This window comes from Equus asinus, unplaced genomic scaffold, assembly GCF_041296235.1.
Source record: "Equus asinus isolate D_3611 breed Donkey unplaced genomic scaffold, EquAss-T2T_v2 contig_36, whole genome shotgun sequence".
NCBI lineage: Eukaryota > Metazoa > Chordata > Mammalia > Perissodactyla > Equidae > Equus > Equus asinus.
Genome location: NW_027225027.1, coordinates 7,064 through 16,331, shown reverse-complemented (window position 1 = coordinate 16,331; position 9,268 = coordinate 7,064). Strand labels below are relative to the sequence as shown.

The window sequence follows — 9,268 nt, the reverse complement described above, 5'->3', positions numbered from 1 at the left end:
GACAAACTTAGGTCGGGAAAGGAGTGTTGATTGTGAATGAGCCTCTCAAGGACAAGCAAGCGGGTACCAGGTTTTAGAAGATGACCTGCAGCGGCAGAGACGCCAGCAAAGGCAGAAGCCATCCCGTCTTGGGTGAGGTGCCCGAGACGCTCCTCTCTAACCCAGTCCGCCCTGTCCTTGGAGAAGCGGGCGGTGTCTGGAAAAGCCTGACCAGGTGCCTTTCCTCGGTGGGCGGGGCTGGTCGCTTTGGGACCCGTTTGGGCCTCCCGGCACCGCCGTGGAATCCGTTCCACCTGACAGGACGACTCTACCCGGCGGCTGGGGCGGCGGGGGCGGGGCGCCGAGGGAAGGGCTGGGGTGTCACCGGAGCGGGAGCCGAGCGGGTGGGAAGAGGCCGAGGCCAGAGGGAGCCGGCCGGCGGCGTGTGCGGCGTCGGGGTCCCGGTCCCGGTCCCGGTCCCGGTCCCGGTCCCGGTCCCGGTCCCGCCGGGCTGGCCCCGATTGGCCCTGGGTTCGGGTGGGGCCGCGAGCTGGAAGGGTTGGGCTGTGGCGGGGAGGGGTTGGGCCCTGCCCATGGGCGGCGCCGGCGGGCCCGCGGTGCGGAGGGGGGCGGGAGGGGAGGGGGAGGGTGGGGGGCGTCGGGCTGGCTGGAGGGGTGGGGGGCGTCCGCGGAGGACGGAGGCCGGAGGCCGCAGGACGGAGGAGGGGCGGCAGGAGCGCGGAGGGAGCCGCGCCCGGCCGGCGGCAAAAGGCGAGGGAGGCAAAAGCCTACAGCACCCGGTATTCCCAGGCGGTCTCCCATCCAAGTACTAACCAGGCCCGACCCTGCTTAGCTTCCGAGATCAGACGAGATCGGGCGCGTTCAGGGTGGTATGGCCGTAGACGCTGGCGCCTGCCGCCGGCGCCCCTAAGAAGCCGCGCCGCGTCGCCCGGCCCGCGGCTCGCGCGCGCCCAGGCCTCTGTGACGCGCACCCGCCGCCGGCGCCCCCTGCGCCCGCGCCCGGCCTGCCGCCTTCCTCCCGCTGCTGCCTCCCGCCGCGGCCGCCTCGGGCGCGGCCAGCGGGCCAGCCAAACCCTGCGCTGCCCCGCCCTGCTGCCCTCCCAGGGCGCGGAGGCCTGGAGCAGCCCGGGGTGCGAGGAGGCGGGGCGGGGCGGGCGGCGGTGGGAAACGAGGGGTGGTGGGGGCGGCGGTGGGGGCGGGGATGGGGGCGGGGCGCCTGGCTGGGCGCTCTCCCCTCGCGGCCCGGGAACACTCCAGGCCGCCCTGGCCGCTCGGATCCGGCGATGGGTCGCAGGAGATGCGGCTGCTGGGAGGGGGGTGGCGCGGGGCACTTGGCCCGAGGCGTCGGGGCGTCGGGCCGCCGGGCCCGTGCTCCTCTGAGTCCCCTCCGGCCCGAGGGGCCTCCCAGCGGGAGCCCTGACCTCTGCGGCGCCGGCCGGGCCCCGACTTGCCCAAACCCAGGCGGAGCCACCGGCGCGACCAGAGGGCGTCAGCGGAAGCCCGCCGCGCTGCCCCTGAGGGAGCGGGGAGGCGGGGCGGCCACACTTCCCCCCGCCAGCGCCGCCCAGGAGACCGGCACCCCGCCCCCAACCCGCCCCTCGCGGGGACCCTGGACAGCTCCTGCTGGCGCCAGCCCAGAGACCCAGAGACAGAGACAGAGACAGAGACACGGAGAAACAGAGAAACGGCGACACGGAGAGGATCCAAGACACGGACCTAGACAGACACCCACCCTGACCCAGAGAGGCTCTGCCCAAGAGCTCGCTTCCCCCCCAGGAGGGCGGTGGTGCTGGAGCTGGGCCCGGGCCAGGAGGCAGGGGCCCCGGGGCTGGCGATCACCCCTGGGGCCCTAGGCCGCGCAGACAGGCTCTCAGGAGTCCCGGGCTCCCGGCATCGCTGCCCCGCCATCGCCCAGGAACCACAGGCAGGCACCGGAGCTCGCTGGCGCGCTCTGTCTGCGCTTGCGTGTGCGTGTGCTTGTGCGGGTTGTGCGAGTGGGTGTGTAGGCGTGTGTGTGTGTGTGTGTGTGTGTGTGCGCGTGCGCGCGCGCGCGCCTGTGTGTCTGTGTGCCTGTGTGTGTGTGTGCGTCCGGGTTTGTGTGTTCCTTTCTCTCCGCTTCTTCGCTCTGGCTCTTTTCCTCTTTCTGCCGGGCACCCCCGACCTTACTGAGTTGATAGAAGGAGCAGGCAGAAAAGTCAGGGCCCAGAGAACTTGGCACGAGAAAGCAGCTCCATCTACCAGACATGTAGAAGCCCCTCCCCGACGACCGACCGCAGCGTCCCCGTTCTGCTCAAGTGCCGCTGGGGACGTTGCCCGGGATCTCCCGCCCGCTAGGTCACCGACGAAGGCGCCTCCGTCTTCCCAAGAGCGCGCTCGCGCCCAGGACGGAGGGAGGAGCAGCACGGTGTGATGACGGGGAGGAAGAGTCGCGTCCGAAGGCCCGTCGGTGCCTGCCGACGTCCCGGCTCTCCCTGTCTCGAGACCTCTGGGCTTCAGGGTTCTGTGCCGCAAGGCTTTCCCGCCGCACCCCCCGGGACCCAGGGCGCGCTGTGTGCGCTGCCCGTCTCCAGCGTTTGGGCCCTGTGGGCCTTCTTGCGTCCCACTGGAAAGGGGACCCTGGGACGGAGAGAAGATGGGCAGGGGGCGGGCTTCGGCAAAGAGAGCGACGGCCATCCACAGACGTCCGACGAGGCCCTCCGGGGCGCCAAGCTCTCCATTTTCCACGGCACGTGTCCTCGTCAGGTTCTGCCACCTCTGGCCGGCATGCGTAGGCACACCGCTGGTCTTGCGGCCCCAGAGGCGAGGAGGCGAACGCCCCGGAGGCCGAGATTGGCACCCGCGTTCTCGGCTGCTGGGTGGCCAGCACCTAGGAGAGTGTCTGGCCGGAAGCAGCCAGGCGATCGATCCCTGGGTGCTGGATGAGCCTCGGCGGCAAGAAGTAGGCTCGTGGGGAAGGACGGCGGCCGAGGCCCGGGCCCCCACCGAGGCCGCGCTCCGTGCTGAGCGGTCTGCTCCGTGTTTCCCGCTTGCGTTCTCACCAGCACTCGCCCCCGCAAGGAGGCACGAACGCCAGGACCCCCTCGCACCAGAGGAGGAAAGCGCAGCTCAGGGAGGGCACGTCACTCGCGGGAGACGGCGCCCCTTGGGTTTCAGCTCAGGACTTCAGTCTCCCGAGCCTGCGTTTCGGGGCAAGGCTCCGGTCCCGCGCTCCGGGAAACTGACAGGGACGCAGTCCCGCTTCTCCCCGCAGAAGGTGCTCCTCGGAGATCAGATCCGGGGACCCGTCAGAACCACCCCGGGCACGAGCTGGCAGGGAGCGACGCGCACCGCCCCCCCCCCCCCATCCCGCAGCCCGCAGCCCGCAGCCCGAGGAAGCGAGGAGCAGGCGATAGAGGCGCTGGGTTGGCAGGAGGGGAAACGGGGCCGGCAGGAGAAGCGAACCGCGAAGAGACTCCCTCCCAGGACGACGATGGCTGAACGGGGAGAGGAGGGAGCTTTGGGTCCTCTCTCGTCCTGCTTTGACCGGGATGTCCCCATTTTTCCACAGCGAGCGAGTATGGCTCTTGGATTCGGTGGGGAAGACGTGATTTATCTGGAGGACTTTTCCCTTCGGGGGTTCAAAGTCCGTTCTCTGAGGCAAGGCTCCCTCTCTGCCTCCCTGTCCTTCCCATTCGCCTCCCCGGAAGCCAGCTCTCCTCCCGGTTTCCTGGATCCCTTGGCCACGGTCCTCTGTTGCAAACACAGGCAGGTGCAAAGAAGATGCGAAAGGCTGCCCGAGCCACGCGAACGGAAAGCTGAAGCCAGGGAGCCAGGAAGGGCTGGCTGCTGAGGGAGGACGTGTCCTGTCAGGAGGCTTTTCAACTCCCTCTGACAGATGCGGCCTGGAGGGGCGGGGCCCGGCCGGGGCCCTGGGGTGGTAGGGGTCGGGTGTGAGGGGGTGGGTGGGGAGGCGGGGGGAGGCGGGAAGAGAGGGAGGCCCCCGAGTGAGGGGACACCAAAAGCCTCAGCCATCAAGACTCCTCGTCTTTGCATCCAGCGTTCTCAAACTCAAAACGAACGCAAGCTCATCCACCAGGAGCAACGTAGCAGCGTTTCCAAGCGAGGCAGGACCGCCCGAAGGCGAAAGCAGAATGGGATCCTAGTCAGGTGGAGCTTGAAACTCAGACCCACCCACCCCCCTACCCCCCCCCACCACCACCACCTCCCCCCCTCCCCCCCACCCCGGGAAGGGGGCTTCTGGAAGGAAAAGCGAGACAAACTGACAGGGACAAACTTAGGTCGGGAAAGGAGTGTTGATTGTGAATGAGCCTCTCAAGGACAAGCAAGCGGGTACCAGGTTTTAGAAGATGACCTGCAGCGGCAGAGACGCCAGCAAAGGCAGAAGCCATCCCGTCTTGGGTGAGGTGCCCGAGACGCTCCTCTCTAACCCAGTCCGCCCTGTCCTTGGAGAAGCGGGCGGTGTCTGGAAAAGCCTGACCAGGTGCCTTTCCTCGGTGGGCGGGGCTGGTCGCTTTGGGACCCGTTTGGGCCTCCCGGCACCGCCGTGGAATCCGTTCCACCTGACAGGACGACTCTACCCGGCGGCTGGGGCGGCGGGGGCGGGGCGCCGAGGGAAGGGCTGGGGTGTCACCGGAGCGGGAGCCGAGCGGGTGGGAAGAGGCCGAGGCCAGAGGGAGCCGGCCGGCGGCGTGTGCGGCGTCGGGGTCCCGGTCCCGGTCCCGGTCCCGGTCCCGCCGGGCTGGCCCCGATTGGCCCTGGGTTCGGGTGGGGCCGCGAGCTGGAAGGGTTGGGCTGTGGCGGGGAGGGGTTGGGCCCTGCCCATGGGCGGCGCCGGCGGGCCCGCGGTGCGGAGGGGGGCGGGAGGGGAGGGGGAGGGTGGGGGGGGTCGGGCTGGCTGGAGGGGTGGGGGGCGTCCGCGGAGGACGGAGGCCGGAGGCCGCAGGACGGAGGAGGGGCGGCAGGAGCGCGGAGGGAGCCGCGCCCGGCCGGCGGCAAAAGGCGAGGGAGGCAAAAGCCTACAGCACCCGGTATTCCCAGGCGGTCTCCCATCCAAGTACTAACCAGGCCCGACCCTGCTTAGCTTCCGAGATCAGACGAGATCGGGCGCGTTCAGGGTGGTATGGCCGTAGACGCTGGCGCCTGCCGCCGGCGCCCCTAAGAAGCCGCGCCGCGTCGCCCGGCCCGCGGCTCGCGCGCGCCCAGGCCTCTGTGACGCGCACCCGCCGCCGGCGCCCCCTGCGCCCGCGCCCGGCCTGCCGCCTTCCTCCCGCTGCTGCCTCCCGCCGCGGCCGCCTCGGGCGCGGCCAGCGGGCCAGCCAAACCCTGCGCTGCCCCGCCCTGCTGCCCTCCCAGGGCGCGGAGGCCTGGAGCAGCCCGGGGTGCGAGGAGGCGGGGCGGGGCGGGCGGCGGTGGGAAACGAGGGGTGGTGGGGGCGGCGGTGGGGGCGGGGATGGGGGCGGGGCGCCTGGCTGGGCGCTCTCCCCTCGCGGCCCGGGAACACTCCAGGCCGCCCTGGCCGCTCGGATCCGGCGATGGGTCGCAGGAGATGCGGCTGCTGGGAGGGGGGTGGCGCGGGGCACTTGGCCCGAGGCGTCGGGGCGTCGGGCCGCCGGGCCCGTGCTCCTCTGAGTCCCCTCCGGCCCGAGGGGCCTCCCAGCGGGAGCCCTGACCTCTGCGGCGCCGGCCGGGCCCCGACTTGCCCAAACCCAGGCGGAGCCACCGGCGCGACCAGAGGGCGTCAGCGGAAGCCCGCCGCGCTGCCCCTGAGGGAGCGGGGAGGCGGGGCGGCCACACTTCCCCCCCGCCAGCGCCGCCCAGGAGACCGGCACCCCGCCCCCAACCCGCCCCTCGCGGGGACCCTGGACAGCTCCTGCTGGCGCCAGCCCAGAGACCCAGAGACAGAGACAGAGACAGAGACACGGAGAAACAGAGAAACGGCGACACGGAGAGGATCCAAGACACGGACCTAGACAGACACCCACCCTGACCCAGAGAGGCTCTGCCCAAGAGCTCGCTTCCCCCCCAGGAGGGCGGTGGTGCTGGAGCTGGGCCCGGGCCAGGAGGCAGGGGCCCCGGGGCTGGCGATCACCCCTGGGGCCCTAGGCCGCGCAGACAGGCTCTCAGGAGTCCCGGGCTCCCGGCATCGCTGCCCCGCCATCGCCCAGGAACCACAGGCAGGCACCGGAGCTCGCTGGCGCGCTCTGTCTGCGCTTGCGTGTGCGTGTGCTTGTGCGGGTTGTGCGAGTGGGTGTGTAGGCGTGTGTGTGTGTGTGTGTGTGTGTGTGTGTGCGCGCGCGCGCGCGCGCCTGTGTGTCTGTGTGCCTGTGTGTGTGTGTGCGTCCGGGTTTGTGTGTTCCTTTCTCTCCGCTTCTTCGCTCTGGCTCTTTTCCTCTTTCTGCCGGGCACCCCCGACCTTACTGAGTTGATAGAAGGAGCAGGCAGAAAAGTCAGGGCCCAGAGAACTTGGCACGAGAAAGCAGCTCCATCTACCAGACATGTAGAAGCCCCTCCCCGACGACCGACCGCAGCGTCCCCGTTCTGCTCAAGTGCCGCTGGGGACGTTGCCCGGGATCTCCCGCCCGCTAGGTCACCGACGAAGGCGCCTCCGTCTTCCCAAGAGCGCGCTCGCGCCCAGGACGGAGGGAGGAGCAGCACGGTGTGATGACGGGGAGGAAGAGTCGCGTCCGAAGGCCCGTCGGTGCCTGCCGACGTCCCGGCTCTCCCTGTCTCGAGACCTCTGGGCTTCAGGGTTCTGTGCCGCAAGGCTTTCCCGCCGCACCCCCCGGGACCCAGGGCGCGCTGTGTGCGCTGCCCGTCTCCAGCGTTTGGGCCCTGTGGGCCTTCTTGCGTCCCACTGGAAAGGGGACCCTGGGACGGAGAGAAGATGGGCAGGGGGCGGGCTTCGGCAAAGAGAGCGACGGCCATCCACAGACGTCCGACGAGGCCCTCCGGGGCGCCAAGCTCTCCATTTTCCACGGCACGTGTCCTCGTCAGGTTCTGCCACCTCTGGCCGGCATGCGTAGGCACACCGCTGGTCTTGCGGCCCCAGAGGCGAGGAGGCGAACGCCCCGGAGGCCGAGATTGGCACCCGCGTTCTCGGCTGCTGGGTGGCCAGCACCTAGGAGAGTGTCTGGCCGGAAGCAGCCAGGCGATCGATCCCTGGGTGCTGGATGAGCCTCGGCGGCAAGAAGTAGGCTCGTGGGGAAGGACGGCGGCCGAGGCCCGGGCCCCCACCGAGGCCGCGCTCCGTGCTGAGCGGTCTGCTCCGTATTTCCCGCTTGCGTTCTCACCAGCACTCGCCCCCGCAAGGAGGCACGAACGCCAGGACCCCCTCGCACCAGAGGAGGAAAGCGCAGCTCAGGGAGGGCACGTCACTCGCGGGAGACGGCGCCCCTTGGGTTTCAGCTCAGGACTTCGGTCTCCCGAGCCTGCGTTTCGGGGCAAGGCTCCGGTCCCGCGCTCCGGGAAACTGACAGGGACGCAGTCCCGCTTCTCCCCGCAGAAGGTGCTCCTCGGAGATCAGATCCGGGGACCCGTCAGAACCACCCCGGGCACGAGCTGGCAGGGAGCGACGCGCACCGCACCCCCCCCCTCCCCCATCCCGCAGCCCGCAGCCCGCAGCCCGAGGAAGCGAGGAGCAGGCGATAGAGGCGCTGGGTTGGCAGGAGGGGAAACGGGGCCGGCAGGAGAAGCGAACCGCGAAGAGACTCCCTCCCAGGACGACGATGGCTGAACGGGGAGAGGAGGGAGCTTTGGGTCCTCTCTCGTCCTGCTTTGACCGGGATGTCCCCATTTTTCCACAGCGAGCGAGTATGGCTCTTGGATTCGGTGGGGAAGACGTGATTTATCTGGAGGACTTTTCCCTTCGGGGGTTCAAAGTCCGTTCTCTGAGGCAAGGCTCCCTCTCTGCCTCCCTGTCCTTCCCATTCGCCTCCCCGGAAGCCAGCTCTCCTCCCGGTTTCCTGGATCCCTTGGCCACGGTCCTCTGTTGCAAACACAGGCAGGTGCAAAGAAGATGCGAAAGGCTGCCCGAGCCACGCGAACGGAAAGCTGAAGCCAGGGAGCCAGGAAGGGCTGGCTGCTGAGGGAGGACGTGTCCTGTCAGGAGGCTTTTCAACTCCCTCTGACAGATGCGGCCTGGAGGGGCGGGGCCCGGCCGGGGCCCTGGGGTGGTAGGGGTCGGGTGTGAGGGGGTGGGTGGGGAGGCGGGGGGAGGCGGGAAGAGAGGGAGGCCCCCGAGTGAGGGGACACCAAAAGCCTCAGCCATCAAGACTCCTCGTCTTTGCATCCAGCGTTCTCAAACTCAAAACGAACGCAAGCTCATCCACCAGGAGCAACGTAGCAGCGTTTCCAAGCGAGGCAGGACCGCCCGAAGGCGAAAGCAGAATGGGATCCTAGTCAGGTGGAGCTTGAAACTCAGACCCACCCACCCCCCTACCCCCCCCCCACCACCACCACCTCCCCCCCTCCCCCCCACCCCGGGAAGGGGGCTTCTGGAAGGAAAAGCGAGACAAACTGACAGGGACAAACTTAGGTCGGGAAAGGAGTGTTGATTGTGAATGAGCCTCTCAAGGACAAGCAAGCGGGTACCAGGTTTTAGAAGATGACCTGCAGCGGCAGAGACGCCAGCAAAGGCAGAAGCCATCCCGTCTTGGGTGAGGTGCCCGAGACGCTCCTCTCTAACCCAGTCCGCCCTGTCCTTGGAGAAGCGGGCGGTGTCTGGAAAAGCCTGACCAGGTGCCTTTCCTCGGTGGGCGGGGCTGGTCGCTTTGGGACCCGTTTGGGCCTCCCGGCACCGCCGTGGAATCCGTTCCACCTGACAGGACGACTCTACCCGGCGGCTGGGGCGGCGGGGGCGGGGCGCCGAGGGAAGGGCTGGGGTGTCACCGGAGCGGGAGCCGAGCGGGTGGGAAGAGGCCGAGGCCAGAGGGAGCCGGCCGGCGGCGTGTGCGGCGTCGGGGTCCCGGTCCCGGTCCCGGTCCCGGTCCCGCCGGGCTGGCCCCGATTGGCCCTGGGTTCGGGTGGGGCCGCGAGCTGGAAGGGTTGGGCTGTGGCGGGGAGGGGTTGGGCCCTGCCCATGGGCGGCGCCGGCGGGCCCGCGGTGCGGAGGGGGGCGGGAGGGGAGGGGGAGGGTGGGGGGGGTCGGGCTGGCTGGAGGGGTGGGGGGCGTCCGCGGAGGACGGAGGCCGGAGGCCGCAGGACGGAGGAGGGGCGGCAGGAGCGCGGAGGGAGCCGCGCCCGGCCGGCGGCAAAAGGCGAGGGAGGCAAA

The 9,268-nt window shown here is 70.0% G+C and overlaps 2 non-coding genes across 2 annotated transcripts; both read right to left on the bottom strand.

Annotated features, from left to right (window-relative positions):
- Positions 1-764: 764 nt before the first annotated feature.
- LOC139043782 (5S ribosomal RNA) lies at positions 765-883 on the bottom strand. The gene has a single exon (XR_011500848.1). It is a non-coding gene; the product is annotated as a 5S ribosomal RNA (ribosomal RNA).
- Positions 884-5,012: 4,129 nt separating this feature from the next.
- On the bottom strand, positions 5,013-5,131 carry LOC139043781 (5S ribosomal RNA). The gene has a single exon (XR_011500847.1). It is a non-coding gene; the product is annotated as a 5S ribosomal RNA (ribosomal RNA).
- Between the last annotated feature and the right edge of the window lie 4,137 nt (positions 5,132-9,268).